This window comes from Symphalangus syndactylus, chromosome 8 (genome assembly GCF_028878055.3).
Source record: "Symphalangus syndactylus isolate Jambi chromosome 8, NHGRI_mSymSyn1-v2.1_pri, whole genome shotgun sequence".
Classification (NCBI taxonomy): domain Eukaryota; kingdom Metazoa; phylum Chordata; class Mammalia; order Primates; family Hylobatidae; genus Symphalangus; species Symphalangus syndactylus.
The window spans coordinates 29,118,986-29,142,153 of record NC_072430.2 but is presented as its reverse complement, the minus strand read 5'-3'; the positions used below and the strand labels follow the sequence as shown (position 1 = coordinate 29,142,153).

At 40.3% G+C, this 23,168-nt stretch overlaps 1 long non-coding RNA gene across 1 annotated transcript in view; it reads right to left on the bottom strand.

The window, feature by feature from the left end:
• Nucleotides 1-21,108, bottom strand: part of LOC134737439 (uncharacterized) — a 158,717-nt gene extending 137,609 nt beyond the window's left edge. The window contains exons 1-2 of the long non-coding RNA XR_010122338.1: nt 20,975-21,108; nt 13,283-13,332 (exon numbers count right to left, since the gene is read on the bottom strand). This is a non-coding gene — a long non-coding RNA (uncharacterized lncRNA). The remainder of the gene's footprint in view (nt 1-13,282; nt 13,333-20,974) is intronic.
• Between the last annotated feature and the right edge of the window lie 2,060 nt (nt 21,109-23,168).

The window sequence follows — 23,168 nt, the reverse complement described above, 5'->3', positions numbered from 1 at the left end:
TCCTTTCTCTTTGTTCTGTGTTTAGGGTTATTTATGCTACTTTGATTATTATTACTGTATCTTCAGACCCAAAGATGAAATTAGGAGAAGAGAGAAGTAGGATCACAGAACTAGAGAAGAAAATGCACAAGATAAAAAGAGACGTGATCACACTTCAGAAACGGGGGGAGACCAGGCACAATGTGAGCACAAGGAAGAGAGTCAGAAAACACAGCATTTTCAATGATTCCTTGGGGACCCTCTGAGAGATAACGTGAAATCACACAAATGGCAGGGGATCCCACCCTCACTACTCATTACTAGTTAGCACAATCATTTTAATGACACTAAGCCCGAATTTTCTCAACTGTAATACCTTAAAGGAGGGGGTCATTCCTATAAGGTGAGGTGCTTCTACTATTTATTGTCATAACACCCTATACATTTACAGAATGGCACATTTAAGTAGATACCCATGTGCCTCTTTTCCTCACCAGCTCTGTGTGCTCACCTGGAAAACCCAGCACTTTACCTAGTATCTGCTCATCGGTAGGCAGGTGATAAATATTAGCTGAATGAATACATAAATAACTGAAGGCTATGACAATTAAATTACATGTGTGTGAAATTAGATGTAAGAGAAAGTACCTAGCCCAGGACCTAGAACATTCAAAAACCCTAATAACTTCTTTCATCTATGAAGAAGCAAAATCAACTTGTTCCTCCATTTGCTAGCTGTTGCAATTTCACAAGCTTGTCATGCTAAATACCAAAATGCCACCTGCTGAAGTTTCATAAACCCGAGGGAAAAGGATAGAGTCAAAAGCTGTTTCCTTGATAAATTACCCTGGGTGTTTCTTTCAAAAGCTGTTTGCAGATGACATAATCATACACAAAAATAGACTTGTATTCTTGGGCTACCATTCTCAGATACAATGACTTATTTCCTGGAGAAAATCGAAAAGGGAAAATATGTGCCATTCTTTACTGCAATTCCTCATGGAGAACAGACAGTCTCCTTTTTGTTGTTGTTGTTTTTTTTATTTTTAACGATAAAGATGTTGAACACAATGATCAAAAATCTGTAGCTTGCAGTGTCGTCTCAGTGTAGGGCAGCTGAAAGTATAAGTGCAGCCACTAAACGATATTTCAAAATAACTCCTTTTCTTCGTGTGCATTTCCAGACCCCCTGTAGACCGTGGCGAACTTCTTTAAAATCCCCCTCTATCTCCTTGTATCCACATCCTTTTCCAATTGCAGCTGCTCCCACAGCCTACATGGCTGAGACAGGAGGTACGTGGTTTGTACTTGGTTTAAAGGACACAAGAAGGTCCTGAACGACTAGGGACTTATCTTCCCATTTACCCGCTGGGAGACATTGGGAAGCTACATAACTTTCCCAAACCCCAGTTTTCTCATCTACAAAATGGGGGTGGCAGTAGCACAGAACTCTTGTAAGAAAGATGTATTAATAAAAAATATATATAAAGCACTTAATACATGGCACTCACTAACTAGGGGCTTATCATTGTCATTACAAGTTATATTAATGATGTGATTTTAGAAGCAGTCTCATGTCCTCCAGAAATTGCTATCATTGATTGAGGGCTTATGATGTGCTAAGCACTGTTCTAAGTGGTTTTTTTTTTTTTCTTCCATTTTCTGGGTTATCCTTACAATAGCCCTAAGAGAGAAGAAGGCTTATAAATCCCTCTTTACAGATAAGGAAACTTGCCCAAAGTTACTCCATGGGTGTCCAGAAAGCAGAGCTGGGATTTGAACCAGGCTGTCTGGCTCCAGAATGTGACCATTAGCCTGGACAGCTCACCTTTGAATCACTGTGATGATTTCACAATCCAGACACATTCACAGAGACACAAACATCCAGTCAGGAAGGAAAGAATGTTCTAGCAGTAATAACAGATTTCCTTTTCAAGTTTTTACAGTATTTTTCTCTGATTTCCAAGAAGGTTAGCTCCTCTCCTTTGACAATTTGGTCACATTTCATACATTTTTAATAAATGGTCACTTTACATAAAGAAGAAAAAAGAATTATTACAAATTACTTTGTGTATTCCAACATAATACAATTAAGTAAAAACCAAATGCTAAGAAAAGGCACAGAATGAAACACTGAAAGAAAATACTTCAAAAGTTGATAATAATCATCTTTTAAAAGTGATTCTTGATCTACTTCTCTTTGCAAATTGTCTGTCTTTTCCTATATATACATCACTTTTTTGCAGGAAAAATATTTTTTCATAGAATGAATACCACGCATTTTATCAGTTTTTTTAGCAGAAACCAGCATTTCCCTTATCTGCTGAACTATACAGCAGAGGCCAATTGTGCTTGTTTAAACACTTCGAAGTTCCCTTAAACACATAAGAAAGTAACATTTTTTCGTATTTAAATTCAATAGGCTATTCTCTTCCACTTTTCATACGTGCTAGTTTAAGCCTAACATTTAGAAACTGCTTAAAACCGTTTCTGTCTCAGGACATAGGCGTGGGCAAGGACTTCATGTCTAAAACACCAAAAGCAATGGCAACAAAAGCCAAAATTGACAAATGGGATCTAATTAAACTAAAGAGCTTCTGCACAGCAAAAGAAACTACCATCAGAGTGAATAGGCAACCTGCAGAATGGGAGAAAATTTTTGCAACCTACTCATCTGACAAAGGGCTAATATCAAGAATCTACAATGAACTCAAACAAATTTACAAGAAAAAAACAAACAACCCCATCAAAAAGTGGGTGAAGGACATGAACAGACACTTCTCAAAAGAAGACATTTATGCAGCCAAAAAACACATGAAAAACTGCTCATCATCACTGGCCATCAGAGAAATGCAAATCAAAACCACAATGAGATACCATCTCACACCAGTTAGAATGGCCATCATTAAAAAGTCAGGAAACAACAGGTGCTGGAGAGGATGTGGAGAAACAGGAACACTTTTACACTGTTGGTGGGACTGTAAACTAGTTCAACCATTGTGGAAGTCAGTGTGGCGATTCCTCAGGGATCTAGAACTAGAAATACCATTTGACCCAGCCATCCCATTACTGGGTATATACCCAAAGGACTATAAATCATGCTGCTATAAAGACACATGCACACGTATGTTTGTTGCGGCACTATTCACAATAGCAAAGACTTGGAATCAACCCAAATGTCCAACAACGATAGACTGGATTAAGAAAATGTGGCACATATACACCATGGAAATACTATGCAGCCATAAAAAATGATGAGTTCATGTCCTTTGTAGGGACATGGATGAAACTGGAAACCATCATTCTCAGTAAACTATCGCAAGGACAAAAAACCAAACACTGCATGTTCTCACTCATAGGTGGGAATTGAACAATGAGAACTCACGGACACAGGAAGGGGAACATCACACTCCGGGGACTGTTGTGGGGTGGGGGGAGGGGGGAGGGATAGCATTAGGAGATATACCTAATGCTAAATGACGAGTTAATGGGTGCAGCAAACCAACACGGCACATGGATACATGTGTAACAAACCTGCACATTGTGCACATGTACCCTAAAACCTAAAGTATAATAATAAATAAATGAATAAATAAATAAATAAATATTTTATCTTGAAATCAGAAAAAAAAAAACAAATTACTTGTGAGGATATCTGGAGCTAAAATTTTCTCCAAATGCAAGATTTTGTTTTTTGTTAGAAGAATAATTTTTTCACTGTATTAATTTTCACTGTATCAATTAACACACGGCACTTCAGACTTTTTCTTCTTATGTCAGTATGATAATTCATGTATTTTATAAAGTGTTATACATTTCTTCTAAGATGTAAAATTAGTAATTATAAAATTATATATATTTTCTCTCTATTACCTTTTAATGTCCATCATAAGATCTGTATTAATGCCCCCTCTTTTACTTGTAATATTGGTAATTCTACCAACAACCCCTGAACTTGAACGGGACAGAAAAAACTCAAATGAAATTGCAATTCGAAATAATCACTGTGACTTTTTTGTTAAGTCTACCAGGATTTTATCAGTTTTATGAACCTTTTCAAATAACTTGCTTTTAGTTTTATTGATGTTTCTCTTAAGATTTTTCTTTTATTATTTTCAGCTTTTATGTATATTTATTCCATATTTTATTTTAGGTTTAATTTACTCCTCTTTTCCCAGCATCTAGTGATGAAAACTTTGTCCATTGATCATAAAGACTTAAAGCTCTAAAAATTTCTTTAAGCATCACACAAATTCTGATTATGTTCATATGAAGTTCCAAATATTTTTATATCCTTGTAATTTATTTATTCAGCTATTCATGATCATATAGAATGGTATTAAACAGTTTTTGACTATTTGAAAAAAAAAAAAAACCGTTTCTGTGAATGGAAGCCTGCCAAAAAATAAAAGTTTATTTTCTGTCTGATTTTATGCCACTGGGCTATTTTGCCCTCTCTTGTCCAGGTATTCTACAAAATTTTTTCATATGTTTACTAACCATTACCATGGTGCTAAATTCTATAAAAACATCAAACTGATAATAAAGACAAATAAACTACATTAAATATCATTCTGCATCAGACCTAAAAGCTGGCCAACTCACTGCACTTTCAAAGCTTTAAACAATCGTTTTCTAAAATTTGCCAAGCACAGTGCTAGGTACTTTCTCAAACAGTTAATATTCTGAGAAGCCTGTTGTATTAGTCAGGGTTCTCCAGACAAATAGAACCAACAGGATATATGGAAAGAGAGAGAAATTTGTTTTAAGGAATTGACCCACACAATTGTAGGGGTACAAGTTCAAAATCTGCAGGGTAGGCTGGCAGGCTGGAGACCCAGGAAGAGTTGCAGTTTGAGTCCAAAAGCAGCCTACTGGCAGAATTCCTTCTTGCACAGGGGAAGGCCAGTCTCCAGTCTCCATTCTATCAAGGCCTCCAATTGATGGGATGATGAGGTCCACTCACATCATGGAGGGTAATCTGCTTTACTCAAAGTCCACCAATTTAAACGTTAATCTCACCCGAAATAACAACTTCATAGGAATACCCAGAATAATGTTAAACCAGATAGCTGGGCACCATGGCCCACCCAAGTTGGACACATAAAATTAATCATCACAGCTGTGACGCCAGTCAAGGTTAATAAATGAGCCTCAAAGCAACTTCACCTCTCCTTACTAAACTCTCATACAGTTGCCGTTTGTTAATATTTTCAAGAGCCCCTGTTTAATCTGTTTTTCTCAGAATAAAATTCCTGAATGTAAAATTCAAGCATTTGAAAAGAAAGCTGTCAACAGTAAAACACAGAAAAATCTCATTAGCTAAATTAATTCTGCCCAAGATCAGTCATTTTTTTAGAATCCTGAATTATTAGATATTCAAAGATATACTAGATTATTAAGTACTGCTACATGTTTTAGCTAAAACAGAATCACTGCAAATTAGCCAGCCAATGTCCTTTCTGAATCTGCTTTAATAATCAGATTTAAATGATCAGTAAATAGCACATTGATTATTGATATGGAAATAGACACCAAATGAATTTTTAAATAATGTGTTCTTGGGGGAGGTCAAGCCTGGCTCATGCAGTCTAGCGTTTGTTATTAATGAATGTAATTTATCAAGCCCTTTTGTAGAGACAGAGTTTCACCATGTTGCCCACCATGTTGTTCACTCCTGAGCTGAAGTGATCCACTTGCCTTGGCCTCCCAAAGTGCTGGGATTACAGGTGTGAGCCACCGTGCCTGGCTAATTTGAAGCTTTTTAAAAAACAGAATCTTAAATGGAAGATGAGTGGAAGTCTGGCTTGGAGTAAATTCTACATTAATGATGTCCAAATTATTGTGGTTCTTCTAAGTAGTTATTCAAAACAGCAGTGTTTGTCTAACAATTTCACAAGGCTTTGGGTTTTTTGGTTTTATTTTTTTTTACTTTTTAAGACACAATACTTTCCACTAATGTAATTCCAGAGAAGAGGTTGGAAAATATCTCTTGTCTTCCACAGTGAGAGATGCTGCTTTTAGTGTGGTCAATAGAAGCCTGGAAAGGAGGAATATTTCAGAAGAACATATAAGCGAATGCCTAGCACAGGCCCTGAATAAATGCCTGCTGGATCGGACTCTGACTCTCAAACAAGGCCAAGCTGAGGAACAATTTGCAGGTCGATTCAAGTGCAATACTGTTTCCTGATGGGCTCCAGAGAGACAGGACACATTAGGTAGGTTTATCAACTGCGGAGTGAAGAGTTATTCCAACAATAAAACTAGATTGATGGAGTCCCCTTCTAATTCGTTACTAAAATTCCAAAATTCTTCCACAAACATGACTTTGTTCATGTGTAGTTTTGAGGTTTCCCTTTTTTATCATCAGAGAGATAGTCAAAAAAATTTTTGAAATCCTCTAGTGCATTTTACATAGGGGACCTGTCCAGTCTTACTGCTGCTTCTCTTTGACGTGTCACCGTGCTTACTGCTTCTATCTGATGGCCACTCATCTTCCATTTAAGATTCTGTTTCTTAAAAAGCTTCAAATTAGCCGGGCACGGTGGCTTACATCTGTAATCCCAGCACTTTGGGAGGCCAAGGCAAGTGGATCACTTCAGCTCAGGAGTGAACAACATGGTGGGCAACATGGTGAAACTCTGTCTCTACAAAAAATGCTTCCATCTTAAATGGAAGATGAGTGGCCATCAGATAGAAGCAGTAAGCATGGTGACATGTCAAAGAGAAGCAGCAGTAAGACTGGACAGGTCCCCTATGTAAAATGCACTAGAAGATTCCAAAACCTTTTTTATTTGACTATCTCTCTGATGATAAAAAAGGGAGACCTCAAAACTACACATGAACAAAGTCATGTTTGTGGAAGAATTAGCTGGGCATGGTGGCACATGCCTATAGTCTCAGCTACTCAGGAGGCTGAGGTGGGAGGACCACTTGAGCCCTGGAAGTCAAGGCAGCAGTGAGTCAAGATCACACCACTGCACTCCAGCCTGGGTGATAGAGTGAGACTCTGTCTCAAAAATAAATAAATAAATACATCTCCAAATAAATGGCATGTAACACAATCTTTGCAGGTGATTAAGCTCATCGCAATTTCAGCGTACCCATTCTTCATCCTTTTTGCCTGTAGCCACATTATTTGATGATTCACCTTGCATCCTCCCCATAACTTGTGTTGGACAAGAACCTGGGATTCTGGTTGCTAAGAGAAGAATCTAGAAAAACTGAAGATGTGGCTTGAAACCCTCTGCAGTGATTCCACCTCTGAATAGGGATCAAAGCTGAACACCTTTGAACATATGGACCAGACATTTATATTTGTTCAGAAAGGTCCCAAAATTCAGGAGCAAGTATTTCCTGGGTCCCTCTGAGGTGAGGAGCAGAAACCTCAATAAGCCTTAATAAGTGGGTTTGGAGGCCAGGAAAGCTTGGTTTCCAGAACTTGCTTTGGCACTTAGCAGAACAGGTTTCTTTTTTTTTTTCCTTTTCTTTTTTTTTTTTAAGATGAAGTCTCACTCTGTTGCCCAGGTTGGAGTGTAGTGGCATGATCTCTACTCACTGAAACCTCCGCTTCCCAGGTTCAAGCACTTCTCCTGCCTCAGCCTCCCAAGTAGCTAGGATTACAGGTGTTTGCCACCACACCTGGCTGTTTTTTTGTTTTTGTTTTTGTTTTTGTTTTTTTCAGTAGAGACAGAGTTTCACCATGTTGGCCAGGCTGGTCTTGAACTCCTGACCTCAGGTGATCCACCTACCTCGGCCTCCCAAAATGCTGGGATTACAGACATGAGCTACCATGCCCAGCCCAGACAAGGTTTCTTAAGCAAATTGGAGCCTCAGTTTCCTCACTTGTAAAATAGGGATAACTAATTCCACATGCCTCAAAGACATAACTAGAAATAACGTGAACAAGTCACTGAGCACAGTGGCCATCACATAGTAGGCACTCTGTAAACGCTGGCTTCTAAATATGAGAGAAAGAAAGCAGGTTGGCTATAGAATTGAGATAGTTTGAAACAATGACTATAGGTCTAGATATCAAAAAGAAAATAAATAATTTATTTCCCATATAGACATAGCTTTTTCATAAGAAGTTTAACACATGCACTTCTGGTTTTAATAAAGAGGAGAAAAATGGCTATTCAAACTACATGCCCATGAAGTCAGTTCTGCTCAGCTTAGCCCCAGCCATGATGACTCAGAAAGGCCAGGGCCCCTCAGGGGGCTTTCTGCACAAGGAGCATGGAGAAAGATGCACATGTTCTCCCAGGCAGGGGACAGAGGGGTCTTGGAGATCCCTGTTAATGCTGGCAGCCAAGGCTCAGTTCTTCACGGTTTTCTTTCAGGGCACCCAACTCTCTACTTTAACTGATGTTCCTTCACTCCACAAGGGATTGCTAAAGAGCCCTAGCAACTCAGTACCATGTAACACTAAAAGACTTCCAGCAAGAGAGCTAAGAACATTAACGACCATGCCTACTTGAGCCTCTGCTGATCACCGGGATAGACACACCTGCCCACCTACTTCTGCCATCATAGATAAAAGAATCATCTGGCAAAGGAACTCCCAAGAGGGAAGTTTCCTGCACACTCTCAAATGCTGAACGGTTGATTATGCAGAGGTGAATGCTGAAATTTGTTTGATATATTTATGGCACCTACTTGTGTGATGCCTTCAAAGAATGCGATGAGCAAATTGCCACAGGCTTCCTCAAAAATGCACGATGGACCCAGTAAATAATTTTATATTTCTTTGACATGTATTGGCTTCCCAGAGGCTTACAGTATACGAAAGACAGGCCACCTGAATTTGAAACAGTATCCTATTGACATAGTTTGAGTTATTGCTTAAAAATAGTTTTAGCCATGTGCTATCCCCCCAGTGCAAGTCAAATAAAAGAAATGGGTATGGAGGAACTACACACCTGGATTCTGGCAAGTGCTTGAGGATTGATGGAGACAAATACCCATTTCTTCCTTGTGAGACAGAGAAGCAGCATTGCAGAAGGGAACTGCTCTTCCAGAAGTCTGACCTTCCATCTTGTAAGAAGGGTCCCACCGCTCTAAAGGTTTAATGGCATCCAATTCATTTAGGGTGAATTTAACACACTGTATTAGCCACTACATAAAGGCCCTACTTTGATATAGGTGATGGTTATGCAATGGATGAGTAACATCACTTCAGAACACACATCAAGTTTTTCCATTGGAACCACCTGCACCAATAGTTAACATAAAATTCTGAAGAGGAAGCACCAGGCTGAGGCATAGATGTGCTTCCTCTTGACATCTTGTACCAATATGCTACGACCAATTGAGGAAGCTGTACCTCATCTTCAAATGGCTGAGCTGTCTACTGCAGCTCTTAAAAAACACTATTTGTAATTGTAACCAGATTGTCCCCCCACCAAACACACCATAGAATCTGGTAATAAAGGTAATGTTCTTCTATAAAACAATGGTTTCATAAAATGATCAGAGCCTGGCTCAGGGTCCTAAACACTTACCTACTCCTTAAAGTGTTGAATTAGATTAAAGTGCTATGGGGACATAACTGATGTAATGTTTCAAAATCATAAATGCAGGAGGAGGGATTTCAAAGCTGGATCATGGAGAGAATGGAATAATACAATAAAAGCTGGCTCAAACGCTGAGTCTGTGATACTTGATTTATTGTTTTAATATAATGCTGTAAAGGCCATGCTTGAATATACAGCAGTATTTTATTTATCTAATAGTCATGATCCTAACAATGGGTGTTTAACAATGGCTTTAGACTGAGATGGTGGCACACACAGATGAAGCTGGTTTCAGGATGCTCCCCAAGAAAGGTAACACAGCAGGAGGGAGGAGAGATTAAGAGGCTGTATTTCAGGGGTACCTGAAAGGCCCTCTGAAAATATAATTCCTCACCCCTCCAGCATAGCTCCACAGCATTAAGAACTGCCCCAGCCCTACAAAGCTCAGCAAATTGGACATAAGATGAAGGCCCTGGAGAAAAATCACAGCCCACAGGACTGAACTGAACTGACGACTCTGGGTCCTCTCTGAAGCTACCTCCCCACCAGTGGGGGAAAGAGGGTCACAGGAACGGAGGAAGAGATCAGCACCTATGGGTGCCCTGTCTCCCTGAAAACCCAGCTTCCCATTCCTGAAATATGCCAGAGACAATGCTATGAACCACAAAGCTGAAGTTCAACTTCATTCTGGGGATATTTTCAAGTTGTTCTATATTGAGAAATTAGGAATTAGGCTTGATACATTGAGTGACATCCTTCTTTTTTACAAAAATCAAAATCTACCATCCATGAGCTGTTTCCACCATCAGCCTGACCAATGGTGGGGTCCTTCACTGCTTCCTTAGCAGCATAACACAGTGGCTAGGAGAAGTTCTGGGTCCAAACCCTCTTCTATTCCCTACAAGTCTTGTGACCTCATACTGATTAGTGGCAACTCTCTAAGCCTTAGCGTCTTCATCCTTACAATGAGATTAAGAATAGTACCCACTTCGTGGAGGATTAAATAAAATACTATATATAAGTAGCAATGTTGGAACAAGAGTGGCTCAGGATTTATAATCAAAATTCAATGCTTTGCTTTAAAATCGATTCGGTGGGAGAAATTTTTGCTTTGCACTTGGTAGAAGTCCTGTCTGAAGCATGGCTCACAACTCAAGGGCCTCAGATAATAAAAAGTCCTCCAGTCACACCTCAAATGCAGCCTCAACTCAGAAATGTAAAGGACCAGTTCCGGCAAATAATCACATATGACTTGACTTCAAATCTTCTCCCTTCCCCAAGCCAGGATCCATTCCATGGTGAACCTGATTTTTCTAGAAGGTCCTCTTGGGCAGAGCCCTTTCAAAATGACCCCAGGCACAACATTCCAGCCAAAATACACACTTCTAACTCAACGTTCATCTACTTTGACCTGCTTCCCCACTTCCTCCTCCCTCACTGCTCTCCTTCCCTCTTCCTTCACACTCTTCCTTTTCAGACCCAATCTTAATGTCCCCTCAAAATGTCAGCACACAGAACCCTCCAGGTAGTCTCACTGAAGTTAGAGGAGGAGAGGAGGGGAAGGAATTTGGCAGCGGCTCTTCACAAAGAAATCCTTTTCACAAATCCATTCTTTCTATTCTTTTATATCTTCTTGGTGGCTTTTCATGCCTTGTAACCCCTGTTCCTTTGAAAATCTGCCATTTGTTCGGGGATCTCCTTTAGAATTTCATATCTACAGTATCCTGCTACTGCTGTTGAAATTTTCAATTTACCTCCTATCACATGTGCACAGAGTAATTAGCACATGTCTGGCATACAGTAAGCTTCTAATAAATTCCAGAGTTATAAATATTATTAAAATAATATTAGTAAATCAATGAGTACTTAGTTTAAAAAGACTATTTTTAAATATATCAATAAATCCAGAGTAATCATGTCAATACTAAATGACAGTACATAGAAAGCATAATAACGTCAAGTTTTAAACACTAATCAGGGCATGTCTTCTCCTTGCTTAAAGCCCTCCAATGGCTTCCCACTGCACTTAGAATGAAAATCTCCTCTTTGTCATTCTCACCCTGGCCCCTGCCCACTTCTCCTACCACTCACTTTGTCCTGTATTTCCTCTAACCTCATTGGGCTTTTTATATTTTTATTTCCCCAAAACCTCAAGCTCTTGCCCATCTCTGGGTCTTTGCCCTCCCTGCTCCCACTCACTTAAACACTCCTCCCTGATCTTTGCTCTCACTTAGATCCCAGCCCAGAGAGGTCCAACCTGACCACCCAGTTGGAATAGATTTTGATGCCCCAACCCAATCCCAGGTACACACAACCTCATTCTTTTGAAACATTCTCTTCATAGTATGTATCACAATCTGAAGAATCTTCTCAATTTTTCTGTTTGCTAATGTTATGGACTGAATGTTCATGCCTCCCTCAAATTCATATGTTGAAGCCCTAACCACCAATATGATGGTATTTTGAGGTAGAGCCTTTGGGAGATAATTAGGGTTCTATGAGGTCACGATGGTGGGGCCCTTATAATGGGATTAGTGTCCTTATAAAGAGTAGAGGAAGAAAGGCGAGAGCTTTCTCTCTCTCCACCTGCCATGTGAGACCACAGCAAGCAGGTAGCTGTCTACAGTCTACAAGCCTGAAAGAGAGACCTCACCAGGAGCTAAATCTGCTGGTGCCTTGATGTTGGAATTCCCAGGCTCCAGGTTTTTGAGAAATAAATGTCTGGTTTTTAAGCCACCCAGTATTTAGTATTTTATTATAACAGCCTGAGCTGACGTAAGCAGATTATTATCTGTCTCTTTTTCTCCCTCAAACAATGAGTGCATCCTCTATAATATCTATCTAAAGAAAAACTCCTTCTCAAATGTGTAGTAATCTCCTAAGCATATTAGATATGATAAGATGATAATTGTAACTATTAACATATACTGAGTACTTACATGAGAGGCATAATGATCTTATGGGTATTAACCCCATTTAACACAACCCTACTAAGAAGATATTATTATGCCCATTTTCTCCTGAGAAAACTAAGGCACAAAAAAGGTTAAGTAAACTAGGCCAAGGTCATATAGCCAGTAAGTTTTTGCATCAGAATTTGGATACAGACGGTCTTGCCTCAGAACCTGGACTCATAACCACCATGCAGCCTACCATCTTGTATTTCCAACACTCTCTGAGCACAACAGAGGTTCTGCCAGTGGAAAGCCCATTGTCTCTAACTACCCAGGCATAATCACCTCTTGCCACTCTACCCTCTCCCTGCCTTTACAAATTTGCAGCAAAGCTACAGATTTAAGACTGAATTTTTACATAAATGCACAGAGTAGTCATAAATCTATAAATTTAAGACTCTAAATTTTTACCATTCAAATTCCTTTTAGCTTAATCATCATTTTATGATGTTTCTCTGAAATATCTCTATCAACATCTGCTTGGCACTGGCTTAAATGCTAGACTACAAAATCTGCCAATTGCTTACTTGTGGAATCATTCACACATGTGTTGCTCACCCATGGGATGTGACTTCTGTACCAAGTCAACATGAACTTCTCTTGCTTTCTTTGTCCTTTCTTTCCTCTTACTATACTTTTCTTTTTATTTTTTTTTTTAGAGACATGAAGGGGAGACAAGGACAGAACTGTAGGAGGTGGGCTCCAAAACACTTATTTCTGAGCCTTCTAAAAATAATAATAAACAGCACTTATTAAGGACTTCTTGAAGAGATACAGTATAGTGTATTGGTTAAAAATATGGGCTGTGGAGACAGACATACTTTGAACACTCACTTGAGACCTTGAGCTTGTTACTTCTCCTCTCAGTGCCTCGGCTTCCTCATCTGAAAAACGAAGATACATTCATACTAGAATATTTGAATATTAAGTGAGTACATATATATATATACACACACATATATACTATTTAGAACAGTGCTGGCATAAAAATATTATATAAATGTGATGGCTCTGCCAGGTTTGAGCAAAAGATTGCAAAAAAGGGGATGCCAGAAGAAGGGGTGTCAAAACAATTGCACTGAGAGAGGGGGTCAATTAACCTCTGGACCAGTACAAAGTGTATGAAACATAATCCTAAGAAAATGCATTTATAGCCACGCATGGTGTAGTCCCAGCTACTCAGGAGGCTGAGGCAGGAGAATCGCTTGAACCTGGGAGGTGGAGGTTGCAGTGAGCTGAGATTGTACAACTGCACTCCAGCGTAGGTGACACAGTGAGACTCTGTCAAAAAACATGCAATTATAGATAAAAAGATTTGCCCAGTTGAAATGAAACATCACAGTGCAGGGCACAGAGAAAGGGAAGTACAGCATTTTCATTTTGAGGTGGTACAATATTCCTATTGTCTCCCATTTACAATCATGGATTCTAAGTGTCCATAGGTTGTTGCTATTAAGCATATAGCCAATACAGGAATCACGCTCTACCATGGCTGACACAAGGTCCCAGCTTTTGCTTGAACAACTCGGGCCATGTGGTAGGCTGAATAATGAGCCCTCCTGAAGCCCATGTCTGAATCTCCAGAACCTGTGAATGTTGCCTCAAATGGCAAAAGGCACAACAATTCTCTTATGATAGGTGAGCAGACAGGTTTAAAGAGGCTGAATAATTTGTTCAAAGTCAGAAAGCTAACTAAGTAGCCAAACGGGGGTTCAATCCCAATTTGAGTCCAAAAATAATGACATTGAATTTAACATATAAAAATATATCAAATTTGAGTTTTCTCCCAGTGGTTTTTCTTATATTTGGAAGGGTCTACTATCATTTGTTTGCCAGCATAGGCTAGTGGCCATAGAAATGAATGAGAAACAACAAACAATACTAACAGAAAAATTCAAAATTGTCAATGCCTATGATCAAACCCCTTCTTTAAAAACACTCAGGATTTGGATTTGTAATTGTGATGTTATATTGTTTTGTAGAACATGCCATTCGGTTATATTCATATTTCTAAGGGTAGTAAACTTGAAAAAATTAAATATAGAGTGTCTTTTGAGGTTGCCTCTTATGTGTCTGTTATTATTATCAGATGCCAGGCCATGATAAGCATTTAATTTTCACAACTATCCTGTGATACTGGTAATTTTTATTTTTGCATTTTACAAATAAAGAAATTAAGAATGTTTAAATAATTTGCCTAAGGTCACCCAGTTTATGAGCAGCAGAGACAGGGCTGGAACTAACGGCAGTCTGATTTCAAAAACTATGCTTTTCTGCACCCCACTGAGAGGAGAATGCCCAAACTTTAACCCCCCCACCCCCACCAAAGCATCATGCAGAACATTCCATTCCATCCATACACAACCTTTATGACCTCCTTTGAAGTAACATAACAACCTATTTTATGGAGAGCATGGAGAAAGGCTCTCCATAAAAAGGCAAAAGAAGAGAACCATTTGGTTAAATTTTGTGATGTTGTGTAAAGAACACAGTATCTTCTAGATATGAGATATCTAAATAGCTAAAATGTTGTCCAATTGTATTGAACCCAAGTGTGTTTATATGTGACCTCAACTCCTTTCCTTGGATCTGTCTTCTGGAGTCACAGAGAACAAGTGTACTCTCCTTTCATCCAACAGGCCTTTTATGTCTTCCCAAGTTTATGTTTGTTTCTGAGCTAAACGTATTCCTGTTCTTCAATCGCCCTTGATGTGACGTTTGTTTTAGCATATGCCAGAATCAGAGATGACTCCCTAACTGATTTTAGTTGTGTCATCTCGGCAAGATGAAAGCCTCAGGACATGGAGAGAGTGAGAAGGAGACAGGTCAGAGATCTTGTTTTTGGTTGTATTTTCCTTTAGTTATACTATTCAAGGTAGTGCAATGTAATATTTAGCTCTTCCAGCTCCTGCTTCCAGCCCTTGGCTGGAAGTGGCCAAAGGAGTGATTCGTTGAATGAAGGGGAGTCATGGCCTCCTAAACTGACACTGATCACTTACACATAGGGGATGACACAGAGGGGTGTCACACCCCACAGCCAATTTGGTGGGCATGACCAGGAAACAGATTTAATGTGAGGAGGAGTACCTTGAAACGTTTCTACCTCATTTAAGTCATTAACACTTATGTCTAGTGTTCCAAATGCTAAGTATGTGGGAGTTATTTATATCCTACTGCTCAAGGTCGTGGCCGAGGTCTGATTGCAAAACTTCAAAAAATTGCAACTTCAGGCATAAAGGGTTAAGGGGCAGATCTTCACAAACTCCACAGAAGCCAGCGAGCACAGTACCCGGGCAAACAAGTGCTACTTAGCATGGAACTGCCATAATCTTCCTGTGGGAAAAGGCACACAAACATCATCATGAGTCCCCTAAGCACACAGACAACGGTCATACTCAGTTAAATCAATTTGTTCCCATGAAAAAGGAAAGATCATTCATTTTTATTGAGCCTCAGTGGGGCCTTCAGGCCTCCCAAAGGAATCTGACCCTATGATCCACTGTAGCCGTTTCTGTCTTCACCATTTTGGTTCTCTTCTAGTTAATTCCACTTAGAATGGCCTGATCACAAAAGCAATAAAGTCAATATATTTATTATAAAATAATAAATGACTAACAGCACATCTTTTCCCAGGAAAGACAGCACAACAGAAAGACATCCCCCTCAAAGTCCCGTAAAACATATTTGTGCTAAAAGAAAAGGGAGAAAAGGCCATTCTACGGCTCTGTATTTTACCACAAAATAGCCTACTTAAACACATCTGGGCCCAGGATGAAGAATAACACTCTTCGAGCCAGTCATAAGGCTCCTAATGAGAAATTCAGGACTTCTGAGAATATGCTTTGGGTTCCTGGTGGATTTTGGTGCCCTTACCCCTTCCGACCACATGATGGCGCTCTGTGCTCCGGTGGAGCAAGTAGAGTCAGGAAAGCAGGGTTCAGAGTCAGCCTCCGCTTATTTTCAATCTGGGATTTGGCACAAACTCTTTACCCTTCTGAGCTTTGATGACATCATCTGTGGAAGGGTTATTATTATTCCTCAGGATAACAGTTACCTACCGCGGCTGTTGTGAGAATAATGAGGTAACCACTAGGACGCACAGCATAGCTCGTGAAACAGGACCAAGGAGCTGCTTCCGCTCTCTCTCCCACAGGCCCTTCCAGTTCATGCCACGGGACTGGCTTTTTCTTGTCCCTGGATCCGATTAGAGCAAGTTTTATAACTCTTCTGAATACTTTCAAGTAATCAAAGAAGGCTTGATTCGGAAATTCCTATCTTCTATCCAATGGAATAAATAAAACTTTCCGTTTTTGCGTTCTCACTCGGAGCCTCTCCATGCTCACCGCTGGCCCAAGCAGGCTGGCTGCCTGCCCAGGAGAAAGTGGTGTCTGACCTCTCTTTCTCCACCTTGCACATTCATCCTTTCTCCTCAAACTTGTTAATCGTGGTTTCTCACCCTTCTGGATCAGAAAGCATGGAGACGAGAGTAGAAAAGGGGTCTCCTCTCAGGATGATGGGGGCATGCGCCCTCAGGTTCTCTCCCCGGCTGCTCCTTGAGTCTCTGAGACGTGCTCCCTCACCCAGTCGCTTGGCTTTTTTTTTCTTTTTTTCCTCTAGTTTCACTGACTTGGGCAAATGCTTCTCTTCTGCCTGACACTTTGGGATCCTTCTTCAGCTCTGCAAACCTGGAACCCCGCCCCCTCTCCTAAGGAGGCTGCCATCTTGCTCAGGATCTAAGATGTCCAGCGCTGCCTCAGACATGGCCTCCATCTTCTCCATGGAACCCACTTGCTTTGCCTGGAGAAACGCCGGGAGTGTAGCCCATCCCAAGGCAGCAATATCTCTTCTTCACTCCATTCTCTTAGCAACCACACAGCCTCCTTCGCTCTGGATTTCTGGAGCTGAGTCAAGTGCTGGTCTGTGGAGCCCACCAAACAGCCAGAGACACATGCTAGGTTCTCTGGGTAGTTTCCTCACACCACTCAACATGGACCCGAGGTGAAAGAACCCACTCTTCAACTTACGGGAGAGATTCGCCATAAAACTGCCACCTTTTTGTCCATCTTTCTAACCTACTAGAGGCTGGAGGTCAGTGCTCGGGTATGGGGCAATATCCAGTTTTGGCTCAGCTCCTTTTGCAAGTCTCAGTTGTGGTTTTGCACCTCACTTTGGACTATAGGCTCCGTTAACTTGAGTGCACAGCTGAAAATGTGAAATTATAAAATAATAAATGACTAATGGCATGCCCTTTCCTAGGAAAGATAGCACAACAGAAAGACATCCCCTCAAACAAAGTCTCCTAAAACATATTTTAGGGGACTGGAAGACCTTCGCGTTAATATCTCTTTACCATAATAGTAGCAATGGTAATAGTGGCAGCGAGTGTTTATCTGTCATTCAGACACATCGGGCACTGTACTGAGTGGTTTATGGGCATTTTCTTATTGAATCCTCACTACAATCCTCTGAGGAAATTCTGATGTTTGCATTTAACACAGGAGGAAACTGAGGCTCAGGGAAGGTCTCGATTAAGCTTGGGTCACAGACTTCACAAGGGGCAATAGTAGGATAAGAAAGTAGGTCAGTCTGATTCTAGGGCCAGCGTCAGAATCTCTGTCCACACACCAGAATGCTTGTGCAACCATCAAATCAGTCATTTATTTGATAGGCTATGAAAAAGCCTTTTGTAAAACTATAAAGTATTCTTCAATTATTTATATTGTTATTGTAGTTATAAAAAAACAATCATTTTTATTATTCCATTCCATTAGTATGGCTTCAGGCTGCTTATATAAGATACATTAAACACGCTAAAAAGATTTAAATTGAGGCTGGGGATTGGGAGGTGACAGAGTAAGTGTTACAGTGGCCATTAAAATGTCTTAAACATTAAGGTACCTAAAAATGTAATATTTAACTGAATTAAGATCGCCAAATTAAATTGGCTGTTTTCCCAAGTGTGATCTCTGGTAATTGCCACTTGATTGAATAGGGAACCAAACGGACAGAATTGTAGACAATGCAATGATGTTCAAGCCCTCCCGCTACCCGCCACCACCCTCATTAGGTACAAGTAGCTTTACCAATTGCTCAGAAAACAGAACATCCCTGCTTTGCTTTAGAGTCATACAAATATCAGGAATGTTTGCATACGTTTCCCCACCACTTACAAGGATTTAAAAAGAAACTTTTCCATAAGAACATAACATGGATGAAACCAGTCATATCATTAACAGGTAACATGTAATGAAATGTTACTCTGTGCCAGGCACTGGGTTGAGTACTCCACAAGAATGACTTATTTTATTTTATTAATTTATTTTCTTTTGAGACAGAGTCTCACTCCGTTGCCCAGGCTGGAGTGCAGTCACTCAGCTCACTGCAACCTCCCAGGTTCAAGCAATTCACTTGTCTCAGCCTCCTGAGTAGCTGGGACTACAGTTGCCTGCCATCATGCCCAGCTAATTTTTGTATTTTTAATACAGACGGGGTTTCACCTTGTTGGTCAGGCTGGTCTTGAACTCCTGACCTCAGGTGATCCACCCACCTTGGCCTCCCAAAGTGCTGGGATTACAGGCATGAGCCACCACGCCCGGCCCAGAATAACTTATTTTAACAACACTTTTTTTTTTTTTTTTTTTTTGAGACAGAGTCTCACTCTGTTGCCCAGATTGGAGTAAAGTGGTGCGATCTGTGCTCACTGCAACCTTCACCTCCCAGATTCAAGCGATTCTCCTGCCTCAGCCTTCCCAGTAGCTGGGACTACAGGCACATGCCACCATGCCTGGCTAATTTTTGTATCTTCAAGAGAGACAGGGTTTCACCATGTTGGTCAGGCTGATCTCGAACTCCTGACCTCAAGTGATCCGCCTTCCTAGGCCTCCCAAAGTGCTGGGATTACAGGCATGAGCCACTGCACCTGGTTTTTCAACAACACTTTGAAATAACAACACTAAATTTTCTGATTTACAGAGGGGGCTTAGGACAGTCACTGTGGTAGGAAGAATAATTCCCCCCAAAGATGTCCAAGTCCTAATCCCTGGAACCTATAAATATGTTTCTTACATGGCAAAAAGACTTTGCAGATGTGATTATATTTAGCCTCTTGACATGGGAATATTATACTGTATTATACAGGTGGGCCCAATGTAATCATAAGGATCCTTAAAAGATAGAAGAGGGAGGAAGAGAGACAAAAGAGGGAAGAAGGTCAGAGTAGAATTCAGAGAGAGATGTGAAGGTATTACACTGCTGGCTCTGAAGACAGAGAAAGGGACCATGAGCCAAGAAATGCAGGTGGCCTCAGAAAGCTAGAAAAAGCAAGGAAACAAGATTCTCCGTTGGAACCTCCATAAGGAATACATCTCTTCTGACACCTTGATTTCAGCCCAGTAGAACACCTAGAACTGTAAGACACTAAATTTCTTGATGTTTTAAGCCACTATATGTGCGTAATTTGTTACAGTCGCAATAGGAAACTAATAGTCACCTTGCATTAGAAAATGGTGGAGGTTGGATTTGAACATGGTGTGTCTGACTTCAAATTGCATCCCATGTTTACCAGTGTTTTGGGTTGAATTGTGCCTCCATTAAGTATTGGCCCCTTAGTCCCCAATATCTGTAAATGTGATCTTATTTGGAAATAGAGTCTTCACAGATTATCAAGATAAGATGAGGTACATCTTAATCCACTGTGATTGGTGTCATTATAAAAGGGGGAAATTTGGACACAGACTGGCACAGCGAGAAGACATTGTGATGAGACACAGGGAGAAGGTGGCCATCTACAGCTAAGGAATGACTGAGATTCCCAGAAAGTTAGGAAAGATGTCTGATTACATCCTCAGCCTTTAGAGGGAGCATGGCCCCACCAACTCCTTGATTTCAAATTTCTGGCCTCCAGAACAGAGACAATAAAATTCAGTTGTTCTAAGTCACCCAGTTTGTGGTTTGTTGCAAAAGCCCTAGCAAACTAATATACCCACTCGGTGAAGTAACCTCATAGCTGCTTGAGTCTACAATCTTGGATAGACACTCTGCACATCTAATATTAAGATGTCTTAGTTCGTTTTTGCTACTGTAACAAAATACCTGAGACTGAGTAATTTATAAGTAATAGAAATGTATTTCTCACAGTCCTCGAGGCTGGGAAGTCCAAGATCAAGAAGTTGCAGATTTAGTGTCTGTTGAGAGCCTGGTCTCTGCCTCCAGGATGGCACCTTGAACACCGTGTCCTCACATGGCAAAGAGACGGAAGGGCAAAAAGCCTATGCTACTTCCCTCCAGCCCTTTTATAAGGCACCAAACCATTCATGAGGGATTTGATTTAGTCACATCCCAAAAGCCGCACCTCTTAATGCCACCACAATGGGGATTAATTTTCAATGTGAGTTTATAAAGAGATGCCATCACTCAAACCACAGCAGGAGGCTTTTAGTAATAAATTAAAAACTACATTCCCTTACATCCATGTGGGTTTTTTTTTATAGAACACTTTTTACAAATATTAACTTATCTTATTCATACCACGTTCATGTAAGCAAGCCAAGGATCATCTCTCCAGAGTGATTCTATGGTATGGTAGTCCTGTGGTATGTATATAGTGGTTTCACACACCAGTCTTAGGCTATGTCCAAATTCTGCCCCCATCAGTGGCTCAGGAAAGTTACCAACTTTCTACATGATTCAGTTTCTTCATCTGAGTAATGAGTATTAATAATAATAGTACCTACCTCATAATTTAACCTACCTCATAATTGAGAGGGTTACATTAGATAGCACTGGCTAGGTGTGGTGGTTCACGCCTGTAATCTCAGCAGTCTGGGAGGCCAAGGCGGGCAGATCACATGAGGTCAGAAGTTTGAGACCAGCCTGACCAACATGGTGAAACCTCATCTCTACTAAAAATACAAAAATTAGCCAGGCGTGGTGGTACATGCCTGTAATCCCAGCTACTGAGGAGGCTACGGCAGGAGAATCACTTGAACCCAGGAGGCAGAGGTTGCAGTGAGCTGAGATGGAGCCAATGCACTCCAGCCTGGGTGACAGAGCGAGACTCTGTCAAGAAAGAAAGAAAGAAAGAGAGAGAGAGAGAGAGAGAGGGAGGGAGGGAATTAGCACATATGAAGTGCTTAGCCTAGCCCATTGTATGCCTGCAGAAGACCCTATTTTATAGATAGAAAAACTGAAGTTCAGAGAAGTCAAGTGATTCACCCAAGGACATATGACTACTAAGCATAACCAGGACTAAAACCCAAGTCTTCTAAATCCCAGGACCACACTCTTCACTGTAATATCTTGTCTCTCCCTTTCCTTTCATAATCATGATTCTTTCATTTTCTGGGTTTAAATCAAGCTGAACCTTTTTGTCCTTTAAGCAATTATAAATGTAATTCCTCTTGCCATGCCCACCCCAGTCATTCAGTAAAGATTACAGTTTCTATAAACCACAAAGTCTTCTTGTCCAAATTCTTTTATGAGAACCTTTATCCCAAGAAGTAACTCATCTTACTGCCTAACAGCAAAGCAGTTCTGTCAAGATAATGCCTTCCCTAAATAAAACACCAAGGACGTTTTAAGACAGAAGACACAGCAGCCCCCACCAGCAGCCACCAAACTGCTGACTCCCCCAAGTCTACTGTGTTTTGTTCCTGGGTTATCTTTGCTTAGTGAGACAGACCCTGATAGCTTACAGTGTTTGTAAATAAATAAACCGAGTGCCCTGTAGATTGCAAAGCTGCCTTGGGACCTCACTTCCGCCTCATTATATTTGTTGCATTTATCCAACCATCTCGGAAAGTGGTTCTCCTTAAAATTATGGGATGCAGAATAAAAAACCCATCAGGATTTAATGATCATTTTTCAGTGTCTTATTCCTTAAAGGAACTTGGCTTTTTCAGCATTTTTGCAATCGTTCGAACTAGGAGGAGATTGAAAAGGTAGAGCAAGTTTTGTTTTTCTAAAAAAACTACCACAAACCATCCATCAATGTTAAACTATTGATAGGGAGAATGGAGAAGGGATGGACAGCCATGAGTGAGGAGGTTTGGAGAATATTAAAAAAGACAATCTCTCAGTCTAACAAAATACAATTAACTGAATTTCATGAAGGCTTCTATAAAAAATACACAAAGAATCAATATTAGGCATAAAACCCAAAAGTGGGTTGTTATCTCTAAACCAGAAAAAGCATTTCATTAGTCTGAAGGATTTTATACTTCCATTGGGAAAATTGCTTTTTCTTCACACCCCTCTTTTGCTCACTACAGAAACTCAATTGAAAAGTCAATCATCAAAGTCACTTAGCAAATGTCAAAAGGTGCTGCCTCTTTCTAAATATATTTGCTTCCTGGTGGAAAATTCAGGCCCTAGAAACCCTGGCACCTTTCCTCCATGTTGGCTCACAATTTTCCATCATTGTGCTATTTTTACTCTTTATGGTTTGTTGTTGTTGTTGTTGTTTGTCTATTTTTGTTGTTGTTGGAAACAGAAAGCCCATTTTATAAGATTGTGGGCAACAGCTTTTCTCTTTAACATTTCAGTGTTCTTTCACAGTCACTGCACCAGTGAGAGCACCCGTTGCCCAGGTTATAAGCAAGCATCACACTCCAAACCCACTCATGGCAGCAAGAAAGGCCTTCTCACATTTTATCCTTGGACATGCCTGTTGCTTAATTTACACTCTGCCCGGTAACAATGGTGGTTTCGTTTATGATCTTAC